The sequence below is a fragment of the Erpetoichthys calabaricus genome, chromosome 6, assembly GCF_900747795.2.
Source record: "Erpetoichthys calabaricus chromosome 6, fErpCal1.3, whole genome shotgun sequence".
In the NCBI taxonomy this organism is placed as follows: Eukaryota; Metazoa; Chordata; class Cladistia; order Polypteriformes; family Polypteridae; genus Erpetoichthys; species Erpetoichthys calabaricus.
In genome coordinates, this window is record NC_041399.2 from 73,761,178 (window position 1) to 73,787,705 (window position 26,528).

General features: G+C 40.9%; 1 protein-coding gene across 2 annotated transcripts in view; it reads right to left on the reverse strand.

Annotated features, from left to right (window-relative positions):
• ralbp1 (ralA binding protein 1) overlaps positions 1 to 25,689 on the reverse strand; it is a 71,446-nt gene extending 45,757 nt beyond the window's left edge. Inside the window, exon 1 of one of the 2 annotated variants that reach the window (XM_028803697.2) lies at positions 25,607 to 25,689. The gene's annotated coding sequence lies outside the window, so the exon portion shown is untranslated. Of the gene's footprint in view, positions 1 to 19,192; positions 19,233 to 25,606 lie in introns of those variants that run through there. The other variant, XM_051928873.1, reaches the window with a different exon arrangement.
• Positions 25,690 to 26,528: the final 839 nt, after the last annotated feature.

Consider the following 26,528-nt stretch of genomic DNA (forward strand, 5'->3'; position numbering starts at 1 on the left):
TGCTGTGACACTCATATATTTAACTCAGGTGCTTTCCATTTCTTCTGATCATCCTTGAGATCACCTTCATTTGAGTCCAGCTGTGTTTGATTATACTGATTGGACTTGATTAGGAAAGCCACACACCTGTCTATATAAGACCTTACAGCTCACAATGCATGTCAGAGCAAATGAGAATCATGAGGTCAAAGGAACTGCCTGAAGAGCTCAGAGACAGAATTGTGGCAAGGCACAGATCTGGCCAAGGTTACAAAAAAATTTCTGCTGCACTTAAGGTTCCCAAGAGCACAGTGGCCTCCATAATCCTTAAATGGAAGACGTTTGGGACGACCAGAACCCTTCCTAGAGCTGGCCGTCCGGCCAAGCTGAGCTACCGGGGGAGAACAGCCTTGGTGAGAGAGGTAAAGAAGAACCCAAAGATCACTTTGGCTGAGCTCCAGAGATGCAGTCAGGAGATGGGAGAAAGTTGTAGAAAGTCAACCATCACTGCAGCCCTCCACCAGTCAGGGCTTTATGGCAGAGTGGCCTGTCGGAAGCCTCTCCTCAGTGCAAGACACATGACAGCCTGCATGGAGTTTGCTAAAAGACACCTGAAGGACTCTGAGATGGTGAGAAATAAGATTCTCTGGTCTGATGAGACCAAGATAGAACTTTTTGGCCTTAATTCTAAGTGGTATGTGTGGAGACAACCAGGCACTGCTCATCACTTGTCCAATACAGTCCCCACAGTGAAGCATGGCGGTGGCAGCACCATGCTGTGGGGGTGTTTTTCAGCTGCAGGGACAGGACGACTGGTTGCAATCGAGGGAAAGATGAATGCGGCCAAGTACAGGGATATCCTGGACAAAAACCTTCTCCAGAGTGCTAAGGACCTCAGACTGGGCCGAAGGTTTACCTTCCAACAAGACGATGACCCTAAGCACACAGCTAAAATAACGAAGGAGTGGCTTCACAACAACTCTGTGACTGTTCTTGAATGGCCCAGCCAGAGCCCTGACTTAAACCCAATTGAGCATCTCTGGAGAGACCTAAAAATGGCTGTCCACCAACGTTTACCATCCAACCTGACAGAACTGGAGAATATCTGCAAGGAGGAATGGCAGAGGATCCCCAAATCCAGGTGTGAAAAACTTGTTGCATCTTTCCCAAGAAGACTCATGGCTGTATTAGCTCAAAAGGGTGCTTCTACTAAATACTGAGCAAAGGGTCTGAATACTTAGGACCATGTGATATTTCAGTTTTTCTTTTTTAATAAATCTGCAACAATTTCAAATATTCTTTTTTTTTTGTCTGTCAATATGGGGTGCTGTGTGTACATTAATGAGGAAAAAAAATAATTTAAATGATTTTAGCAAATGGCTGCAATATAACAGAGTGAAAAATTGAAGGGGGTCTGAATACTTTCCGTACCCACTATATGTATATATATATATATATATATATATATATATATATATATATATATATATATATACACACACACACACACACAGACACACACATATATATACACATACATATACTGTACTGTGAAAGATCAGCCTCGGCACAGACACAGACTCCAAATGTACAAAACACACAAACCGTTTATTTACACACCACACAACACCAACACAATGCACAAAAATACCACACTCTACTTAGTCTTTTCTTTTTCTTCAGGCCGCCTCCACACCTCTCTCGTAAGCTCCATCTTCTTCCGCTCGACTCTGGCTCTTCGAATGGAGTGAGGCGGCCCCCTTTTATCCTGTCCTGGATGTGCTCGGTGATGGTCTTCTGGCAGCACTTCCTGGTGTGGCGGAAGTGCTGTCCTCCAGGGCTATTGGACCGTCCTGGCCAATTTCCGTGGCCCTGATGGAATCTAGGGGGGCTGCCATCTTGCACCCAGGGAAAGATAGTGCCCCACTCCCGGTCCGTCCTTTTTCCAGGCGTCCTGGTGGGGCAGGATCCCTGGTCATCTGCCACAATACATATTATAGCTGCAACGATTAGTCGACGTAATCGACGACATTGACTACAAAAAATTGCTGACGCGTCATAAACAGAACCTGTAATAGAGGCTCCAGTCATAAAGAACCACATTGGTTTTTGCAACTGCAATGCACTACATGAACATCTGGGGGCAGTATCATTTGTTATTGTTTGTCAAGACTGCACACAGTCCTACAAATGAAGAAGAACAGGAGGAGAAGAAGAATGTAGAGGAAAATAAACATGGTTGCAATGGCAAGTCGGATAGAGGAGGGGGAAGGAGATGGAAAAAAATTGAGACAGAAACTTTCTAAAGTGTGGGAGCACTTCACCGAAAAAGAAAAAAAAGTTGAATGCAGATTATGCAAAGTGGAGCTTTCTTTTCACGGCACCACCACCGCGATGCATGAGCATCTGAAACGCAAGCATTCTGGAGCTGTGATGCCGCCGTCTTGTGAGAGGCAAGTTTTAGCGAGTAAAGTTAGTGTCACGTGTTAACGCTGATGTTTGTACTATAATGTGTATATCAAGGTTTCGACAATGATAGTTAACCCTTAAACCGCCACATACTTGAGGGTTAATGTACCCCTGGACGCCAAATACTTTTTTAGCTGCACTTTTTAAGTAAACGTGAAATTTTAATGGAACACATTTTTTTTCATGCAAAGAGCATCACAATTACTGCAACATTGATCATTTTACACACTGCAAATGAACTGTAAAAACTATCAAAAAAACTACTTTAACAATCTATTATATTATATGTTCAAGGTGCAACTGATGCCACTGATGAAATTCAGTAAATCACTGAGCCAACTGCGCTTGAACTGGCTGCACACAAACACACAGAGGTAAACGCTGATCCTTGCAGGCTCGTCTAGTGCAGCGGCGGAATCCCAAAGACAATGGTGCTACAGTTTTGCCGGGGCCGGCAGTGGTCGTGAGCTGGCTGCTCAACGAATAAATGGCACTGACTGATCAGCTCCGGCGTACTGGCAAATTGCTCTGTAAAGCAAATATAGCCGGTTGCAGGGTTCAATGAATGTATGTCGCCGAATATACACCCCCTGCATGCTGGCAAATTGCACTGAGACATGACTATAGCCAATGCAGCATTCACTGAATATACATCGCCGAATATACTTGGCTCCAGTTTTTCAATCGCACTGAAAAACAACTTTAGCCGGTTGTGGAGTTCAGTGAATATACGTCGCCGAATGTATGTCGCTGCATATATCCGGCTTCGGCGTGCTTCAAAATTGCACTGGAAACTGACTCTAGCTGGTTGCAGTGTTCAACAAATGTACTTTTCCGAATATACTAGGCTCTGCTGTGCTGGCAAATTGCACTGGGAACAGACTATAGCCGGTTCTGGAGGTTTAAGGGTTTAGTGAATATAATTTCAGTTATGTTTGCTAACGTGTTTGAAGCTATAGTAAACGAGTGAATAGGAGTAGCTGAGCTGTCCTAGTTTTTTTTCTTCTTTTTTCATATAATATTTGAGTTCATATGAATAGTAAACCATCTCCAACTAATGTTAGGTAACTTGTGTTTTGGAGCATATCAGTAATTACCTTGTTACATATTTTAGTCCGTTATTTTTTTATTTTGGCATAATACAGTACATGATGTGATAAACCACAACACTTTTCCTTTAGAGTGTGATGATTAAAAAATCTTTCTCTGTTGCTCTTTATGTTTCAGTGGTACAAAGCAAAGGCGTGTAGACAAGTTTATCCTGAAGAGAGGCTCTTACACTGCTCAAATGGCTGAAGTGTTTACAAAAAGCGTCCTGGACATGATTGTCAATGACATGTGACCTATATCTATGGTTGAAGATCAGGGCTTCAAGCAGATGATCAACACATTTCATCCAGGCTACACCTTACCCTCCAGAACTCATTTTACAAAGCTCATTAAGGGAAAGTACGAATCTGCTGTTACTCAGATGAAAACTATTCTTAAATCAGCCAAGAACAAGACTGCCCTGACAGCTGATGCCTGGACCAGATTTGCCACAGAGGCTTATCTTGGTATCACTTGCCACTTTATAAGTGATGATTGGAAGCTAATTAGCTTCAGCCTCATAACCATGCCATTAGAAGAATGACACACTCAGACAATTGAGCAGGCTGTGGAAAACTTTGAGATCCCTCCAAGCAAAATTGTGGCAGTTAATCATAAAAATGGCTCCAATGTCGTCCTGGGTACTAACATCTTGCAAGAAAAACATTGGTGGATGTCCATCCGCTGTGCAGGCCACACTTTGTAGTTGGTGATCAATAATGCACTGAAACACCCTCAGATCAGTAAAGCACTTGGAGCAACAAGGTGTCTTGTAGAGCACTTTAAATAAAGTGAACTGGCTTCAAGCAAGCTAAAGACCAAGCAGAAACAGATGGGGACCCAGGAGACAAACTTGTCCAAGATGTCTCTACCAGGTGGAACAGCACGTATTATATGATAACTCGCAACTCTGTCTGACCCAACAGTAACACAATGAGGGAAACAACACCTAGACCTCAAAGCAGCTCAGTGGATCATTTTAGAAGAGCTGGCTAAAGCTCTCCAAGACTTTGAATGTGCTACAGTCTACTTGAGTGGGGAAAGCTATGTGACTGTCTCTGCTCTGCCTCCACTGGTCAAAGGGCTTCTGAAATCCACCCACACTGCTTATGATACAGCTGCTGTGCAGGCCTTCCAGGCAGCTGCTTAAGTGGAGATCACTGCACGTTGGTCAAGAGAGGTCACCTTAAAAGATGATGATCCAAACAAACTGATCACTGCAACTGCACTAGACCCATGTTTTCGAAAGTTGAAATTGCTGAAACCAGAAGGGAGGTTCAGTATTCAGAACTGGCTAATTTTTATCTGTTATCCCATGCCAGGTGTTGATGTTCTTTGGAGAGCAGCCCATCTCGAAGACAGAAAATCCTCTGTCTTGGTGGAAGGTGAATCAGGCAAAATATCCCACTCTTGCCTTATTGGCAAAACCATTCTTGTGTATTCCTGCTACCTCTACTCCCTCTGAGCGTCTCTTCTCAGCAGCTGGGAACATTGTCTCAAAGAAGAGCGCCAGCCTCACATCAGAGCATGTCGAAATGCTTACATTCCTGCACTGCAATCAGGAATATATGAACTGAATCTTTTATAAACTGTACATTATTGTTTTATTTTATTTGAATTGAAGCTTTATTTAAACTTTTGGACTTTAAGTCACACCAGTGGCCATTTTTGGTTAAGTTAAATGCACTTTTTTGTTTAAAAACTATGTGTACTTTAGTTTGTATTGTTTACTGTATTTCTTTTTTATTGTCATGGTCACACTAATATAAAAACATCTGATTATTTTCAAATTCATTTGTTTCACTGGTTGTTATTTTAATTTGATAATTATTAATTTTAACCGTGTTAATGCAGAGACATCAGGGTGACGTTCACAGGTGGACAGACGTGAGCAGATGAGGTAAGACATGCACTGGAGCCCAGAACAGGATGTGCAACCATAGGTTGCAGGCATGAAATAATTGCAACTAATCGAAAAAAAAAAATCGAACAATTAGTCGACTACCAAAATAATCATTAGTTGCAGCCCTAATACATATACACATATACAGTATCTCACAAAAGTGAGTAAACCCCTCACATTTTTGTAAATATTTTATTATATCTATGCAAAAATCTGGGTACTCTTGTAATTTTGCTGTTTTGAATGCATGTAACTGCTCAATACTGATTACTTGCAACACCAAATTGGTTGGATTAGCTCGCTAAGCCTTAAACTTCATAGACAGGTGTGTCCAATCATGACAAAAGGTATTTAAGGTGGTCAATTGCAAGTTGTGCTTCCCTTTGACTCTCCTCTGAAGAGTGACAGCATGGGATCCTCAAATCAAACTCTCAAAAGATCTGAAAACAAAGATTGTTCAGTATCATGGTTTAGGGGAAGGCTACAAAAAGCTCTCTCAGAGGTTGAAACTGACAGTTTCTGGAATATAAAAACAAAGACAACAAGGATCGCATCCCCCTTGTTGTCACCTACAACCCACATCTTGAAACACTTCGAAAAATTATAAAAGAACTTCAGCCAATACTAAACAATGACCAAACACTGAAAAATGTATTTCCTGAACCTCCCCTCCTGGCATACAGACAACCACCAAACCTTCAACAATTAATTGTCCGAGGCTCCCTAAGTGAACCAACAGAAAATGGCACATCTCCATGCCTACAGAAAAGATGCAAAACATGTGCCCACATCTATGATACAGACCGTATAGTTATACCACACTGCCGACTCGAACATCACATCAAGGGATCATTTTCCTGCAGATCATCTAATGTAGTCTACCTAATTTTCTGCATGAAATGTCCTGACACTGCACTCTATGTGGGAGAAACTGGACAAACACTCCGCCAGAGAATGAACTTACACAGGTTCCACATTAAACATGGCAACACAGATGTTCCTGTGGCGGCCCACTTCAACAGCCATGGACACTGTGAGAAGGACTTTAAGGTCACAGTGCTTATGGGCAACTTCAAAACACAGCAAGAGAGAAAAGAATGGGAAGTTAAACTCATGCTAAAATTTAATACTTTACAACATGGATTGAATGTAGAGAAAAGCCAAGCAAAATGACACCTTTTATTGGCTAACTAGAAAGATTACAATATGCAAGCTTTCGAGGCAACTCAGGCCCCTTCTTCAGGCAAGATGTAATACAGAAACTGAAGTTTCCTATGTTTATATACACACTCTAGGACAAGAAACAACATTGGTAAATCTTTAAATGAGAGATTTTGTATGTAAAAAATTAATAGATTCATTCAGGCTAGGGTTAATTTAGCAAGAGAGAAAAGAACAATGTATTGTCAAGATCTCTGGATAAGATAACTGTCCAACAAGGTCTTTTGAAGTTTGTAATGAGTTTTTCAAAACAATGTGGGTCTGTAGACAGGTTGTCTGTCATTCTGAGAGATGTAAACAATCCTCATATCTGGCCATAAAACTCTTGTCTTTATTCAATCCATGTTGTAAAGTATTACATTTTAGCATGAGTTTAACTTCCCATTCTTTTCTCTCTTGCTGTGTTTTGAAATTGCCCATAAGCACTGTGACCTTAAAGTCCTTCTCACAGTGTCCATGGCTGTTGAAGTGGGCCACCACAGGAACATCTGTGTTGCCATGTTTAATGTGGAACCTGTGTAAGTTCATTCTCTGGCGGAGTGTTTGTCCAGTTTCTCCCACATAGAGTGCAGTGTCAGGACATTTCATGCAGAAAATTAGGTAGACTACATTAGATGATCTGCAGGAAAATGATCCCTTGATGTGATGTTCGAGTCGGCAGTGTGGTATAACTATACGGTCTGTATCATAGATGTGGGCACATGTTTTGCTTGGCTTTTCTCTACATTCATAATGGCTAACACGGTACAACACCCTAGTACTACAGATATACAAGACACCGAAATGTACCGCTACTACATGGAACTGAAGACCCGGTGGAAGAAACTGGCACACATGGACAGCGACATCTTCTTCTTAACTAAATGCAAAAAGGAAAATCTTATCCCGAAAGGCATCATGATAAGGAATCCAACCATTCACACTTATAATACTCGGTTTGCAGAGCAACTTTGTTTTAGGACATCTGCAAGGATAAGAAACCACTTAATCCAAATTTTCTACAACATCAAGAAGAACACGCAAAGAGAGATCCAAGACCTCATCCTGCTCCTTGGAAATGACAGGCAGGAGATGGTAAAGGAGCTCCATTGCTATTACAAAAGACTCCAGAAACTCCTTATTGTTAACAAAAAGAAAAAGCTGCATAGACTACGAGAGAAAGCTGGACACTTAATAGCAAAAAACAAAGAGCAACAGACCTGCATTGTTAATCTCTCCTCATACACACCAAATGAAGCAGAGATGTCGGTACTTACAAAGGGACTCTCATATTGTCCTGCAAAGCCCATTGACAACATCAGACTCTGCAGTGATATGGAAGAATTCTTCAGAAAACTCAGACTAAAAGAATTTTTCCACAAGAAAGAAAACAGTAACACACAGGAACCAACAACAAGCAGTTACAACAACCCCACCAATAAATCCACATGGACACCAGAAGCTGGCAGAAACTCTACCCTGGATAATTATATAGACTGCTTCCGACAGAGAGTGAAAACAGGAATCTTAAACAGGCAACAAAATCGGATAGAAAACATTACTAGGGATGAGCGGAGAGCCATACATTCACTAAGGGAAAATACAGAAATCATTATCAAACCAGCAGACAAAGGGGGTGCTTTAGTCATCATGAACACGTCAGATTACATACAGGAGGCACAAAGACAATTGTCCAATACTATGCATTATCACAAACTGCAAGAAGACCCAACAGATCTCTACAAAAAGGAACTAAAAAAAATAGTAAGTAGCTTTCCTCTTGACATCAGGGATCATGTAAACAGTTTAATTCCTGAGAACCCCAAAATGGGTTACTTCTACATGCTTCCTAAAATCCACAAAGAAGGGAACCCAGGAAGACCTATAATCTCAGGAATTGGCTCCCTTACAGAAAATGTTTCAGGTTGGGTGGAGCAGATCCTTAAACCCCTCACCCGTAACACAACCAGCTACATCCAGGACACCACTGACTTCTTAAAAAAACTGTCTGCTTTAGGCCCCTTACCTGAGGGAACCTTACTGGCCACAATGGATGTTGAGGCACTTTACACTAACATCCTCCATGATGATGGCATATTGGCATGTGAAATGTACCTCAAACAACATGATTTACCCACAAAGTCAGTAATAGAAATGATAAAATTCACTCTGACACATAATCTATTCTCTTTTGGACAGGATTGCTACTTACAACAAATGGGGACTGCAATGGGATGTCGGTTTGCACCTCACTATGCAAATCTTTTTATGGCAAAATTGGAGGAAGATTTCATGTCAATGTGCATCGTAAAACCAATGTTGTATCTCCGTTACATAGATGACATCTTCATAATCTGGACTGCCAGTGAAAAGGACCTCCTCCATTTTCATAATGAATATAATTGTTTTCACCCCAACATAAAGCTGAAGCTGAATTACTCAAAAACAGAAGTCAGCTTTCTTGACACCACCGTTCAACTGAAAGACAACACCCTTGTAACTTCTATTTTTCACAAACCGACAGACAGACGGACCTACCTGAAAAATGATAGCTTCCACCCCAAGCATATAAGGCGCTCCATTATTTTCAGCCAAGCAATACGGTACAATCGTATTTGCTCAGACCCAACAGACCGGGATCAACAACTGCAGGAGCTCAGACAAGATTTCATCAAACAAGGTTACACCCCGAAAACAACAGACACTCAAATAAGAAGAGCTACTGCCATACCCAGAGACAACCTTCTGGAATATAAAAACAAAGACAACAAGGATCGCATCCCCCTTGTTGTCACCTACAACCCACATCTTGAAACACTTCGAAAAATTATAAAAGAACTTCAGCCAATACTAAACAATGACCAAACACTGAAAAATGTATTTCCTGAACCTCCCCTCCTGGCATACAGACAACCACCAAACCTTCAACAATTAATTGTCCGAGGCTCCCTAAGTGAACCAACAGAAAATGGCACATCTCCATGCCTACAGAAAAGATGCAAAACATGTGCCCACATCTATGATACAGACCGTATAGTTATACCACACTGCCGACTCGAACATCACATCAAGGGATCATTTTCCTGCAGATCATCTAATGTAGTCTACCTAATTTTCTGCATGAAATGTCCTGACACTGCACTCTATGTGGGAGAAACTGGACAAACACTCCGCCAGAGAATGAACTTACACAGGTTCCACATTAAACATGGCAACACAGATGTTCCTGTGGCGGCCCACTTCAACAGCCATGGACACTGTGAGAAGGACTTTAAGGTCACAGTGCTTATGGGCAATTTCAAAACACAGCAAGAGAGAAAAGAATGGGAAGTTAAACTCATGCTAAAATTTAATACTTTACAACATGGATTGAATAAAGACAAGAGTTTTATGGCCAGATATGAGGATTGTTTACATCTCTCAGAATGACAGACAACCTGTCTACAGACCCACATTGTTTTGAAAAACTCATTACAAACTTCAAAAGACCTTGTTGGACAGTTATCTTATCCAGAGATCTTGACAATACATTGTTCTTTTCTCTCTTGCTAAATTAACCCTAGCCTGAATGAATCTATTAATTTTTTACATACAAAATCTCTCATTTAAAGATTTACCAATGTTGTTTCTTGTCCTAGAGTGTGTATATAAACATAGGAAACTTCAGTTTCTGTATTACATCTTGCCTGAAGAAGGGGCCTGAGTTGCCTCGAAAGCTTGCATATTGTAATCTTTCTAGTTAGCCAATAAAAGGTGTCATTTTGCTTGGCTTTTCTCTACATTCATAATGGCTAACACGGTACAACACCCTAGTACTACAAACATGGATTGAATAAAGACAAGAGTTTTATGGCCAGATATGAGGATTGTTTACATCTCTCAGAATGACAGACAACCTGTCTACAGACCCACATTGTTTTGAAAAACTCATTACAAACTTCAAAAGACTTTGTTGGACAGTTATCTTATCCAGAGATCTTGACAATACATTGTTCTTTTCTCTCTTGCTAAATTAACCCTAGCCTGAATGAATCTATTAATTTTTTACATACAAAATCTCTCATTTAAATATTTACCAATGTTGTTTCTTGGCCTAGAGTGTGTATATAAACATAGGAAACTTCAGTTTCTGTATTACATCTTGCCTGAAGAAGGGGCCTGAGTTGCCTCGAAAGCTTGCATATTGTAATCTTTCTAGTTAGCCAATAAAAGGTGTCATTTTGCTTGGCTTTTCTCTACATTCATAATGGCTAACACGGTACAACACCCTAGTACTACACTTACGCCACAAACAGAGTTGCTTGTTGTATGCAAATGCTCATTTAGACAAGCCAGATTCATTTTGGAACAAAGTGTTTTGGACTGATGAGACAAAAATTGAGTTATTTGGTCATAACAAAAAGCGCTTTGCATGACGGAAGAAGAACACCGCATTCCAAGAAAAACACATGCTACCTACTGCCAAATTTGGTGGCGGTTCCATCATGCTGTGGGGCTGTGTCTAGTTCAGGAACTGGGGCTCTTGTTAAAGTTGAGGGTCGGATGAATTCAACCCAATATCAACAAATTCTTCAGGATAATGTTCAAGCATCAGTCACAAAGTTGAAGTTACACAGGGGCTGGATATTTCAACGAGACAATGACCCAAAACACAGTTCAAAATCTACAAAGGCATTCATGCAGAGGGAGAAGTACAATGTTCTGGAATGGCCGTCACAGTCCCCTGACTTGAAACATCATCGAAAATCTATGGGATGATTTGAAACAGGATGTCCATGCTCGGCTGCCATCAAATTTTCCTGAACCGGAGAGATTTTGTATGGATGAATGGTCAAAAATACCTCCATCTACAATCCAGACACTCATCAAAGACTATAGGAGGCATCTAGAGGCTGTTATATTTGCAAAAGGAGGCTCAACTAAGTATTGATGTAATATCTCTGTTGAGGTGCCCCAATTTATGCACCTAATTTTGTTATGATGCATATTGCATATTTTCTGTTAATCCAATAAACTTAATGTCACTGGTGAAATACTACTGTTTCCATAAAGCATGTCATATATTAAAAGGAAGTTGCTACTTTGAAAGCTCAGCCAATGATAAACAAAAATCCAAAGAATTAAGAGGGGTTCCCAAACTTTTTCATATGACTGTATATATAAATATATACAGAAGGCATAGAAAAGAATCACCCCCTTTGAAATATTCCCATTTTTTTTTGCTTTACAGCCCTTAAATGAAAACACACACAAAAAATATTTCTTTCCAACTTTACTTACTCAATGCAACCTATAACACCCAAGTGAAAGATATCACAGCCACAGTTCAGAAAAATTATAAAAAAAAAACCAAGAACAATATTTGCCCACTCTTCTTTACAGAATTGTTCAAGTTCATTCAAATTGGATGGTGAGTGTTGGTGGACTGCTATCTTCAAATCTTTCCACAGATTTTCAGTGGGATTTAGGTCTGGGCACTGACTAGGCCACACAATGACATTCACTTTTTTTTCTCCTTCAGCCACTGTGTGGTCAATTTTGCTGTGTGCTTCAGATCGTTGTTGTGCAGAAAGGTGAACATTCTGCCCATCTTCAACTTTCTGGCAGAGGGTAGCAGGTTTTCCTCAAGAATTTGACTGTATTTTGCCTTCTACCATAATGAGAGCCCCAGCAGAGAAACACCCCCACAACAAGATGCTGCCACCTCCATGCTTTACTGTAGGTACGAGGGTTGTCTGGGTTCCGTGCAGAATCACTCGAAATAAGTAGCCAAGGATTTTTTTTTCTACTTTTCTCATGTACTTCGATCCTTTTTAAACTTTTTCCAAGTATTCACCGCCAACATCAATGCACTTTTGGGCTCTTCTGACCCACGCCGCAAAACACTCGCGAAAGGCTGTCTTTGGGAGGTTGTCCAGCTGTTCTTTGACAGCTGCAATCAGTTCCTCTCGAGTTTCGAAGTTGTGGCCTCGCAGGGGTTCTGTCACCTTCGGGAAGAGCCAAAAGTCACAGGGTGCAAGATCAGGCGAGTAGGGTGGCGGGTTCAAAACGTTGACACCACTGTCTTCAATGAAATGCTTCGTCGCATTAGCCGTGTGGGCTGGCGTATTGTCATGATGCAAAAAGTGCCTTCGCAAGTTCTTGGACCGGCCTCTAGCTATCGCAGAAAAAACGTCAGGCAGGCACTGAGTGGTGTACCATTCAGAGGTCACAGTTTTCCTCTCCATCAGCGGAATTGACGCAACAATGCCATCGATGTTGAAAAAGATGGCAAACATGGTGCGTTTCACCGAGCGGATTAAACCATCAGAAAAGTCGTAAAAAATCATCACTCGAAAGTCACGCACGCACGGAGTCGGGAGCTTCGCCGCTAGTGCCGGCTGCACACTCTCAGTTCGTTTGCTTCTCGTGTTCATTCTAAAGGAAGAGAGGGAGCAAAACATCTGAACAAAAACATGCAACCACTTGAATAATCCCTCTACACAGCAGAACAGGTTTCGACAGGCTGACACTCGACAAACGATAAAATTCCGCGCGGAACCCAGACAACCCTTGTATGTTGTGTTGTGGATGGTGAGCTGCATTGGATTTCCGCCGGGTATACCGTTTGGTATTGAGACCAAATAGTTCAATTTTGGTCTCATCTGACCATAAGACCTTTTTCCACTTAGCATCAGAAACTTCAAGGTGCATTCTGGCAAAGCTCAAACGAGTCTTAATGTGGCCTTTCTTGAGAAGTGGCTTTTTCCTTGCGACCCATCCGAACAAGCCACAATTGTGGAACGCTTGTGAAACTGTTGTCACATGCACACAATAACCACTCTTTGCCATAAAATCCTATAACTCCTTCAAAGTGGCCACTGGCCTCTTGGTAGCCTCTCTTACCAGTTTCCTCCTTGCTCTTCCATCCAGTTTGGAGGGACGGCCAGATCCAGGGAGGGTCCTAGTAGTACCAAACACTTCCCACTTCTTTATTATGGACTTTACTGGGCTCCTTGGGATTGATAAAGCCTTTGAGACTTTTTTTGTATCCATCTCCTGCTTTATGTCAACAACTCTATCCCTGAGATCTTTTGAAAGTGGCTTGCCACCCATAGTCAGTCGTTTGCTGTCAGTTGCACTACTAAGCAAGGAAATGCTCCAGGAACAGCTGTTTTTATGCTTCACTAATCACACGGATTACAATTAATCACAGGTGGAAGCCAGTAACCATGGTCTACAATGGAAATGGTGGTTACTCACACCTGATTTGAGTTTACAAATATTGTTTGGGGGGTGATCCTTTATTAATCTCAGTATGTCTTTTTTTGATTTTTTAAAATTCTTCTGAACTGTAGCTGTGATATCTTTCACTTGGATGTTATAGATTGCATTGAGTAAGTAATGCTGGAAAAAATATTGGTTTGTGTGTTTTCAAAAAAAAAAAGAAAATTTCAAAGGGGACAATTCTTTTCTATACCCACTCTGTGTGTGTATATATATATATATATATATATATTATATATATAAATAAATCACAAGATTTCTGACAGAGGAGTCAAACGAATAATCAGAAGAGTTGTCCAAAAGCCAAAGACCACTCACTGAGAGCTTCAGAAAGACCTGGAATTAGCAGGTACAGTTATTTCAAAGACAACAATAAGTAATGCACTCAAACACCCATGGCACCCATGTGCGCTCACCATGCAAGACGCCACTGCTGAGGAAAAACCATGTTGAAAGTTTACTGCACAACATTTGGACAAGCAAATGAAATACTGGGAGAAATAGTCTGGTCAGATGATACCAAAATTGAACTCGTTGGATCAAACTCAAACCAACGGTACCCAAGGATTTTCCAGAGAGACACAGTACCAAAGGAGTCCAGTCTTTGTTTCAGGTCACTGGATAGTGTCCATGTCTCCCAACCATATAACAAGACAGGAAGCACCTGGACTCTAAAGACTTGGACCTTTGTCCTTTTGCATAGATATCAGGAGTGCCACACACCCCTTTCAAGCAACCTCATGACCCCCATGCTCTCCCAATCCGTCTACTGACTTCATAAGAAGAGTTACCAGATACATGAATGTCACTGGCAAGGTAAGTAAACCTCTCAACAAGGTCGACACTCTCTCCGCAGACAGACACACTGATGATGGCTGTGCCCAAGAGGTCATTAACACTAGAATTACAAGAGCCTACAAAAAAACTTGTAAATCCGGCCCACCTTAAATCCCTTCGCACCTCTCCGTCAGCGTCTTTTGTCTTCTAAATGTGTCGATAAGCCCAAGCATTAAGAACCCTGCTATACCATTAAAAAAAAACGGGCATCTTGATTGATTATCTGGGAGTGAGCTACCCAGAATTGTAAGGGGAAATAATTTGATGTGTGTTTTGTGTCTACAACAATCTATGTAAACACATCATTAAAACAGAAACGTTTTTCATGTTTTAGTAATAAATAACAAAATGTAGACATGAACTGTTTAATGTGTGAAGGCTGCAAGTACAATACGACAGCTTCCGTGGTGTAGCGGTAAAATTCGCTGACTTATAATCCGGAGGCCATGAGTTTGAAACCAGCTCCCCGGCAAATTTACCATTTTGAGTAGTGAGCTGCTCTTATTGTTAATATTATAAAATAAAAACATACAATTGATTTGTGTCTGTAACAGCCGGTGTAAATTTATAGTACTTGTAAAAGTTAGCATTTTTTTTTCCACTTTTATTCTCTCAGTCATGATACAAGACCCAATGCACCCCAAGAGATCTGACGCGGTTACTTTTTATCTGAAACTGGGAATAACTGTAGATGTGAGTGGTGTTTTGAGACAATGGAACTGGAAATTCTCTGATCTGGAAGGATAAAAGCTGGCACACAAACGCTGGTGAATCTGCCTTCTTCGTATCTCTCCGTCACTTGAATTTTTTTATTCAGTTTTATTGAATGTTCCTGCTCACACTGAATTAGTATCCACCTTATGGTCCATGATGTCAAAGCCGCACTGACAAAAAACAGAGACATATTGTGGTATAGCGGGTCCACAGCTCTCTTAGCAACGGCCAGTTGTTTTAAATAAATAATCACCGCGCTTGCAGCATTGCAAGGGGGCGTGGTAATGTGGCTGAAGTGGTTTCCGGGTGGATTCGTGCTGTGGGCGTGTCTCACCTAAGTGCACAGGTGGGGGACGGTCCGCAGCGTAATTGTACCCGGGAGCTGTTGATTGCCACAGCTGCCACGTCCATTATATATAGAGAAGCCCGAGATGGTTGGGGGGAGGAAAAAATGAATGATGAACAAGAAAAGAGAAGGAAACGGAGGTTGCAGAAGGAAGCAGGAAGGGAGCTGTTGATTGACACAGCTGCCACGTCCATTATATATAGAGAAGCCCAAGATGGTTGGAAGAAGGAAAAACGTAAAGGAAAGAAACAGAAAGAACGGAGGTTGCAGTAAGCAATGGAGAGAGAGAGAAAGCCGGTGCAGAAGAGTGTGCAAGCGAGTGCAGTCAGGCTCGCGGCAGCTGAGGAGACAGCCTGGGTGTTTGGTCGACACCCAGGGAAGTAGTAGATGTGGTCTCTACCGTAGAAATTACTTTTATGAAGGACGGGAGTGACCGGGAGACAGGTGACTCTCCGCTTAAGGCCGCGGGAGGCAGGACTTGGGACGTGGTGTCCCCAGCGTGGGAGCCTTGGTCGTTGGGGAATCCCAAGTCGCTGTTTGGAGGAGCTGACCAGAGCCAAGGATCAGTGAGGCAAGCCTGACAGCAGAAGTAGGCAAAAGGTCAGCTGCAGAGACAGAATCTCGCCTGCTGCAGGGCCCTAACGGGAGAAGCAGGTGAGACGCTAGTTTAGAAGAAGCACCGGGCTTGACATTGGGGTTTTTTAGAAGACTGCTTCCTGCATTGTGTTTTAACCTTGGTTTTAAAGGATTGTTTTCCTATGATTTTATAACCTCCACATTTCTTTTAAGGATTATTTATTTAATGACTTTTGAATGCACTGCTGCACTTGTTTATTGAAACACTTTCGTTTTGTTGTTGGATTTTAAATAAAAGCACTTTGCACATTTGCACCAACCTCTTGCTCTAATGTTATTGCTTCACTGTCTAGCTCATCTCGGTTATAACTATCGACGGTTTTGGGTTCAAGGGCTCCCTAATAGAAGATCCCCCACCGCTACACCACGGAAGCTGTCGTATTGTACTTGCAGCCTTCACACATTATACAGTTCATGTCTACATTTTGTTATTTATTACTAAAACATGAAAAACGTTTCTGTTTTAATGATGTGTTTACATAGATTGTTGTAGACACAAAACACACATCAAATTATTTCCCCTTACAATTTGGGGTAGCTCACTCCCAGATAATCAATCAAGGCAGGAACTGGGAGAATTTCTTGCCCGTTGTGAGGCGGTGGGGGGTGGGGTGGGGATGGTATAGCAGGCTGCTTGCTGCTTGGGTTATTGACACACTTAGAAGACAAAAGACACTGATAGTGAGGTGCAAAGGGATTTAAGTTGGGCCATATTTACAAGTTTTCTCATTGGCTCTGGTAATTCTAGTGTTAAAGGCCTGGATATTGGTTATTATCCAGGACATTTGCAAGCCCAGACACTCAGATTCCTCGCTCAGTCTCTCGAGCACCCAGATCAGAGCCTCCATTGACTCCGCAAAGATCAAAGCATCGTCAGCAAAGTCAAGATCCTTGAATCTTTCTTCGCCAACAGATGCCCCACAGCCGCTGGACCCCACGACCTTGCCTAACACCCAGTCCATACAAGCGTTGAACAGAGTAGGAGCAAGAACACACCCCTGACGAACCCCAAAATCAACTGGGAAAAAACGCAGAGGTCCTGCCTCCACTCTGCACAGCACTGTGTACCAGTGTACAACCCGGCCATGATATCCAGCCACCTCAACTCGATCAACTGAGTCGAATGCTTTGCAAAAATTGACAAAGGCTGCGAAGAAACTGCCAATATTCGTGTTTGCGCACCATGAGAACCCTCAGTACCAGGATGCAGTCGATGGTAGACTTCTTAGGTGTAAAACCAGACTGTTCCGGTTGCTGGTAGGTGAGCAAGAAGCATGTAGATTAGTACGCGGATCCTATTGCGGACGACCCTAGCAAGGACCTTACCTGGCACCGAGAGCAGTGTTATCCCCCTGTAGTTGCTGCAATCCAGACGATCACCCTTCCCTTTCCAGATAGGGACGACAAGTCCCGTTTTCCAGTCAGTTGGGATGATGCCAGTCTCCCAAATGGAAGCAAAGATTGCTTGCAATGCCAGGAGAACATCCTTACCACCAGCCTGGAGAAGTTCACCCCGGATACCACAGATCCCTGCAGTCTCCGCCCCCCCAGGGCTGGTTCACCACCTGTGCAATCTCAGTGAGATTGGGTGGTTCACAGCTAATTGGAGGATCAGCCTCAAGAACCGTGGACCCAGAGATATCCAACGTCCTAGCTGGAGGATCAGCTTTGAACAACTGCTCAAAAGTAGCCAGCCCAGCGGGTCACAACTACAGTGTCATCTGTAAGGACCATTCCATCAGCTGCCCTGACTGCGACTCTCCGAGGAACAGAGATGCAAAATGACAATAATACTGCATGTAAAGGAGCATGACAACTAAATTATGGTATAGCTTAAAAAGAAAGTTCTGAAAAACTTGTTTTTTTGAGACTGGCTAATTCACCAATCGAGTCAATTGGAGCAAAAAAGGCTGAGCTTTATCAGCAGTCAATTAACTGGAGCATCACTAGTTATAGATTATTAGAATTATAAAAACATCAGTTAAAAAAATTAAGTATTTATTTCTGCTTATAGTTTTCTTGTTGCAGTTAACGTGTAATTTACTTAGCAACATTTCTGACATCAGTCCTATGTAATGTTATCTACTGGCCTTTGTTTTTTGGATTTTGTAGTTCTCCTTTTATATTCTGAATACTTTTAAAAACTTTGAGCATAACAAAAGTTATCTATAAGCAAAATGCATTAGCATTACTACTATTACTATTAGTAGTAACCACTAAAATTTCTAATTAAGACAATGGTTGGAATTTAAGTCTGCTAACACAAGAAATCGGTTTTATTTTACATCATATTCACCATACAGGTGATTGTAATATACCATGTTGCAATCTATCAATGTCTCACGAGAAATTAAATAGTCAAAATTATTTTGGAAGTCACTGGTAGGGCAACCAGTACCTTTAAGTGTTAACATGTTTCAAAATATTCCCATATGCCAATAAGAACACTCACATAGGTTATACAAAAGAACCTCAGGACCACATTCAAGGATCTGTAAAATGTTCTTGCATCCATATACAAATCAATACAATACAAGCTAAATAGCAATGACAGAGTTTAGCTAAGATAATTTTTTCTGTCATAAAATAAATTGCTCCTTAAATTAAGTTTTCAAAAGACCCTTGGATGATCCTGTAGATTATTAGAAGGCTGTTGTCTAGGCTAATGACTCTCAAACTAACATTTATGGCTACAATAAATGTCAGTTACATTTGGAAACAAAAATCTGAACAATGCCTATGACCAAAATGACCTTATCTGCACAGTCAAGCACAAAAGTAGCCATGTCACGGCTTGGGGCTCCAGATCTGGACAAGTTTATATTGATAAAACAATTATGAATTCAGAATGATACCAAGATTAAAATAGACATGGATGAAATTCTTTTTGCAGTATGGATTTTGAAAAAAAAATTACAGGTATGCTAAAAATTTTGAATACATTTAAATGTAAAATACAAAACATGTAGATTAGTACACAAAAAAAAGAAAACCAAAATGTGGTTTTCTGTTGGTGTAGTAGTGTCCTAATGGAAATGTCTGTGTGTATGGACTTGTATGTGAACTTGACAACTATGTGGGCCTACCCGTTAAACACTACTATCTATCTACAGTGATATGCAGCTGAACCCGCTTAGTGAGTTGATGCAAACAGGAAAAAAGAGCAACAAAATCATATCTTATGTTGTGCTTGCTTGAAAGTAATGCAAGTGACAAAGAAGCTGCAGTTTAATTGGTTTAAAAAGAGGTGAATGCCTGCTATTGAATGAATCTGAGATGCACAGCATAAGCAAGAAATTTGATGGATAAGAACAGCATGTGTGTACATTAATCAGAAATACATTTGTCAAATGAACATAACAATAACAGCACAGATCTCCACAGCCTACTATTCCCTGACTGAAAAGTCCATCTCTAGCACCTAACACTAAAAGAAAATAAACTGAAAAAAGGAGAAAAAAAGAAGCTCTTCCAATGTTAGAGCTCACACAAAGAGATTCAGTGCACTCCAGTGGAACCCTGCCAAAACAAGAAACTGTAACAAATAGACCACATAGTACTCCTTGCCAAGTTCAAACAAAACAAACCGATCCAACTCTGCACTTACAGTCTAATCACACATTACAAGTAACAGACTGAAATGGTGATAAAAAATAAATTAGCACAGACATCAAATTTTCACAGCTGAAAAAGAAAACATATCAAAGGTTTATGAGTACAGCCTGAAATCTACTGAAACCTGGTGGAATTACAACTCTGGAAAAGCACTACTTGTGCAGATATGGCCCAGAGCAATGAAAGCAGCTTCAGTCAAGTTAAACACTAGATGAGACACAAAAAAGTTATTAATGTTTAAGAGAGCTAGAAGATTGAAAAACGTGAAGCTTTGCTGTCTTAACCCTCTCAATGATAGGAATGAATGTTTTGTGCTTCTGAGCTAAGAAAAAGTAAATGTTTAGAAACTTATAAGTCAAAATTTAATACAGTTCACTAATCACATTAAAAAGCACAGAAATAGGGGACTGAAACCTGTTTTGTTTGCTTTATTGCTTTATCATTCATTCTAATCCTTTTTTCAATTTTGACATCCACTTAATCTGATGGAGAGTTGTAAGGTATTAAGAGTCCACTCACTCACACCAATTAATTCCGAAATGTTAATTAACCAAACCTGAAAAGAAACTGAGGCACCTGTACAGAATTCTTTTAAACACAGAAGATACAGTATGCACACTCCATATTGTGACAAGGACGGAACTGGACACAGCAGAATACACCAGTTATTAGTTTACACACGTGTGTTCACCTCCCATTACAGCAAATGCTAAGAAGTAAGTGACCCATGTTGGAGAAGGCTACACTTAACACATATTAAATCCACAGGTAGAAAGACTTCACAGTCCTCTAATGCAAAATATTCACATTTAATATTAGTATTAATAGAATATTAATTTTAACCCTTTCTTCATTGCTAGCTGAAAAACAAGTGTCCCATGTATCATCTACACCAGCTCTCTAATAAACTACCAGCGTCTCTGTTCTCATGAGTCAAGAATTTGTTCTTCTTGTGTATGACAGAATTGCATGATGCCTTTACTCCTTGCTGGGTAATAACAAAAAAAAATAACAAAACAATTCAATAATTATGTGGAGAGAGGATATGTATGTAAGAATTTTACTGTGTTCTATACTAGTGGTTGTCAAACACAGTCCTGGGGTCCCCCTGTGGATGCAGTTTTTTGTTCCAACCAACGTCTACTTTTAATTGGACTCCTACTTTGATTAAGCAAGCTGTTATTCCCCAGTTTGTATGTTTTGGGGTCAATGTAGAAGTTACAAAAGTAAGTATGACAAATTTTTATTGGACTCTACTAAGCCTTTCAGCATTCAGTGTTATTTGCCCGGGTGTCTGCTCTGGTCGTTGTCATTATTAGCTTACAATTAAGGGAGCAAACTATGCAGAATGAAAGACCAACTAATAGGAAAACAACAAAAGACAGTATAGCATTTAAAGCTATAGCAAAAATACAAATACTTAAGAACTATCCTAGATAATAATCTTAAATAGAATATAAATACAAAAAACACATACTCTAAATCAGGGGTGCGCAATGCGTCAATCGCAGAGGTAGTGCAGGTAGATCGCGTTGCATTCAAAAAAAGTTTTTGTTTTTTTTTTAACTTTAGTCTATCATATATCCTCCCTATGGCATTTGCCACTTGATATGACATACAGGGCGGCCAGTCTGAGATTTTCTTCTAACACACTGGTCATCCCACATGCACGATCAAAAGCGCGAGCTACTGTAAAACTGCGGCTATGATCTAGTTAGCCTTCCAATTTATATCGACTAAAGAAGGGATTTTAAAAAAATTGTTTAGGGAGGGTATGGGCTGGATGTGGAATTGGAAGACGATTTTTTTTCTCACAATGTCACAATCAAAGTGCGTTTGTCTGATCTCTCAATCTATCATTGCTACACCAAAGAAGGAAATGTGGAAAGGCACTTTCGAACTGTTCATAAAAACTACAAAACTGACTTCCTTCCGAAAAGCGATCTGAGAAAGAGAAAGGAGAGGGAACTAAAATCGCAGTTAATCGGACAGCCGTCATTTTTCACTCGGCTGAATTCAAAAGCTCAGTTAATGCTTTCAAACGAAAAAATGCAACATCTGTCCTCAAAGCTGCAGCGCCTTGATTTGGGGAACATCCAAAACCTCACGTCAGTGCTAAAGACGCAATGGAAGGCATGTGCACAACTTCACAGCATACGCTACACAGAGCAGATTGAAAATTGCCTGTCAGACTTTGACAGACGGTTTCAAGACTCAGCTTTACTTGAGCTAATCGCTACATCGAAGTGCTATCCATTTAGGGAAGATGTTGAGGGTGATTCACCCGCATCAAAAATTGCAACACTGTTTCACCTAAAAACTCCTCTACAGTGAAGGATGAGATTTTGACACTACAGGATGACACTGAGCTGAAGTCTGGGGCTCACGGACAGTTTTGGAACTTACTCACACAGGAAAAGTACCCAAACATGAGGAAATGTGCTGCCTCCTTGACTGCATTATTCGGCTCTACTTATTTATGCGAATCAGCCTTTTCCCACATGAAGATTATTAAATCCAAATACTGTAGTGACCATAAATGTATTGAATTGTTATTGTGCCATAAAGGTTATTCAGTTATGCAAGGTATGACAACATATATTTTATGTATAAAGTATACTCAGATATATATATAGCATTTTTAATGTATGTAGGTAGATCATTTCGACATGGTCATTTTAAAAGTAGCTCGCAAGCCGAAAAAGTGTGGGCACCCCTGCTCTAAGTGTAATCACTGCTTATTTCTCCTCCATAAATTCAGACTGTTTAAAGTGGACAAGGAACTCATGTTGTCCTTTTTATCACAGTGTGATCCAGTCTGTCATCACTTTCAGCTTCACTGCCTGGCTTAGTAGTCTGACAAACCAAAACTGAAAAAAAAAATTCTAACAAATTACCAGGCCTTTAATGACCTCTTAGGCACAGCCATCAGCAGTGTGTCTGTCTGTGGAGAGAATGTCCAGCTGGTCAAGAGGTTTACTTACCTCAGCAGTGACATTCATGTCTCTGGTGACTATTCCTATGAAGTCAGTAGACGGATTGGAAGCGCATGGGGGGTCATGAGGTCACTGGAAAGGGGTGTGTGGCGCTCACAATATCTATGCAAAAGGACAAAGGTCCAAGTCTTTAGAGTCCTGGTGCTTCCTGTCTTGCTATATGGTTGTGAGACATGGACGCTATCCAGTGACCCGAGACGAAGACTGGACCCTTTAGAGAACCCTTGAGTACCGCTGGTTTGACTTTGTATCGAATGAGCGGCTGCTCATGGAGTCCTGAATGAGGCACATTACCTGGATTGTGATGGAGCACTGGTTACGGCACTACGGGCAGGTGGCGCGATTCCCCAAGTGTGATCTGGCTCACAGGATCCTCATTGTTGAGGACCTGAGTGGCTGGACCAGGCCAAGGGGACGCCCATGTAACACCTGGATGCGGCAGACAGAGGGTCCTTTCTGGTGGATGGGACTGGACCACATGTCTGATTGGGGGGTTGCCAACCAGGATCCTGAGCTGTTTCGTTGTATAGTGGGTGTGGCATCGTGCTGTACAGTGCATGCTCCTCAACTTGACCTGACCAGAAATTACCAAACACTGAGCTAAAGTTACTGGAGCTGATGTAGATAATTTAGTAAGTGTGTATCAAAAGATTGGAACTCATTTGAACAGATGACAGACAACCACTGCATACAGAACTTAACTAAATCAGAGATGATAGTCGCTTTAAAAACCCATACAAATCAATCCAGAAATTACTTTACATATGTATTACGTAACCATTCTACTGTATGTAAAATGCACTACAAAAGTTAGAAGTAGTTACCAAAGAATCCGGTTTTCAAATGATGTAGTTCAGAATTTCTGTATAAGTTTTAATCTGTCTTTTTGTTTTATTTCATTTCTATCCATCATTAGATTCAATTCAGGTCAGGGAACATGCACTAGTACAGCACATTGTCGCACCCACCACACGACACAACAGCTCGGGATTTCGGCTGGCAACCCCCAAGGCAGAACTGAGAAGGCAAATTTCATGTTTTCTTATGTAAATGACTAAATAAAAACCTTGTTCCTTGAACCATTATGTCTTATGAATGTACAAATCACATTTAAATGGATCTGAATGGGGAATAAGAGAAGAAGAGCAAATTAAATGAGACCAACTAGAGGTAAAATGATTTACTGACTGTGACACTGGTTAGAACACGATAATAAATCTGAACTTGATGTGAACAGTGGACACTAGCGTGTAAGGCAATAATAATGAACAAACTGAATAAAGCTGTTGGATCTCAAAACTATTTGGATCTAAGCTTTTCATGACGGATAGGGCAGTAGGGTGCACTGCCATCTCACAGATCCAACATCCTGGGATAGAATCCAGCATGTGGGCACTGTTTATGTGGAGTTTACAAATTCTGCGTTTGTGTAAACTTCCCTTCAGCTGAACTGGTTTTCCTCCAAAATCCACAAAGATGCACTGGTTAGGCTATGTCAGTGTGGGCATCAGTGAGGGACTGCACTCTGTCCAAGGCTGTTTCCTGCCATGCTTCCAGACAGGCCCTTAAATGGACAGATAGAGGGCTTGAGAATGTCATCTTATTTTTTATTTTTAGTAATGTCACAATTCATCCTGTTAAGTTTCTTTCACATGCAGGAACTAATAAATAAAAAGAGTGAAATTAACAAAGAGGTGGCATCATAGACTCACACTTAACTGCTATAAAAACCTGCAGCCACTGTGATGCTCCAGGATTGGTTTTGCCCACGTTTTCTCCAAATAATGGGAGATGTGGTTGTCTTTTTCACATTACTCTAATAAAGATGTATAGGGAAGGGGATACTGTGACTTTCTAAAACAAAAGATGGGGGTTTGACTACAACAGTAAATGAAGACCAGAAAATTGCCAAACTTTGTGTAAACTGTGCCAATTATTGCAGGCGTGCACAAACGTGTAAAAAATGAAACAATCATTTAAAAATAACATTAAATGTGAGGTTTCCTGCTGGGTAATGCCCTCTTCAGAAAGTCAGTGACTTGTGAATACGTTTAAATGCAAGCTGTCCATACTACCAGTTACTTTTTCATGCATTTATTATCACCGAGTACACATTGCACAGTATTGCACTGCACTGTTACTTGCTTTTGAAAGGCACCCTGGATTTGTGCTCGGCGCTAAAGACACTTTACAAAATAAAGATTAATAAGACACTGGACACGCATTTTTTTAAATGCTCCCTTCTTTATCAGAGCGTGACGTAGTCAACTGATTGAAAGCTCAAATGAAGTGTTGCCGTACGCTTTCTAGTACCAATTCTTATTTTTACATGACAGACATACATGCACTGCCTGCACTGAACAAACAGATTATGCGCAAAGTTGAGGCCTCGATCCCGCCTGAGATTTAGGAAAATGGTCCCTGGAGTTCTTGCTCTTTAGAGAAGGCGTCAGTTTTAAGACAGGTTTGCCTTGTATTACACAATACAACACAAATATATCGCAACACGTGGTAACAGAAATATAAAAATGTAAAAGTTGAAAACTAAAAACGAACCTGTCCCAGCGACATAAAATAGACAGCTTCCTGCTTGCTGTTTACTGGCTGGAAAGTAGAAAAGCGCATGCGCAATATGAAATACTAGGTCTTTTCGGGAATTGTAGTTTGAAGAAGAGGAACTGAAGTTTGCTGTCCACGTTAGGGTGTTCGCTTAAAAACCACAATCCCCGCCGTGCCTCGCGAAAGGATTTGCGGCGGCAACTTGCACTGCGGTGACTTTTTTAAGGGGACTGTAATTTGGTATGGTAGGCGTCGTAGAAGTACGGTGCGGTCGTGTATCCTGAGGGTGTTTTCTGCATAATCTTTACCATTTCATAAAGCTCCTTTTTTATATTTTACGTAGCTTATTGTTAATATTGATCTGTCAAAGTAATGTAACTTTTTCTAAGTTTCTCATTTTAATTAATTTGCTTCATGCTGTTGTTTTCAGATTAGTAACTTAACCAACTTTTTTTTGAGACTTCATGGGTCATCAATATGGCTTCTCAATTTTAGTACCGTGTTACTTTTGAAATGGGATGCAGATAGGATGTGTTTTGGACAAGAAAGCTCTTTCCCAGAAACCTCGATATGTACTGTCATCATTACTGATCCTTATGGCTTGGTTTAAAATGGGAGAAAATGCACTGGAAGTATGTTTTTAAAACGATTCCCCAAGTCTAGTAACTTGTATGTCTAAATTGGTAAAGTAGTACGTTTAAAGATGAATCTTATTTGCAAATACTACTATGTGGCTTATGGTGGCACAGTGGTAGCTCCCTGTGGTGAAGTTTGCATGTTCTCCCTGTGTCTGTGAGAGTTTCCTCACACTGTCCAGACACATGCAGGTTAGGTGGATTGTGTGTGTGTGTGTGTGTGTGTGTGTTCCTGCCTTGTGTCTGTGCTGCCAGGGATAGGCGCCAGCACCCCAGAACTGCAT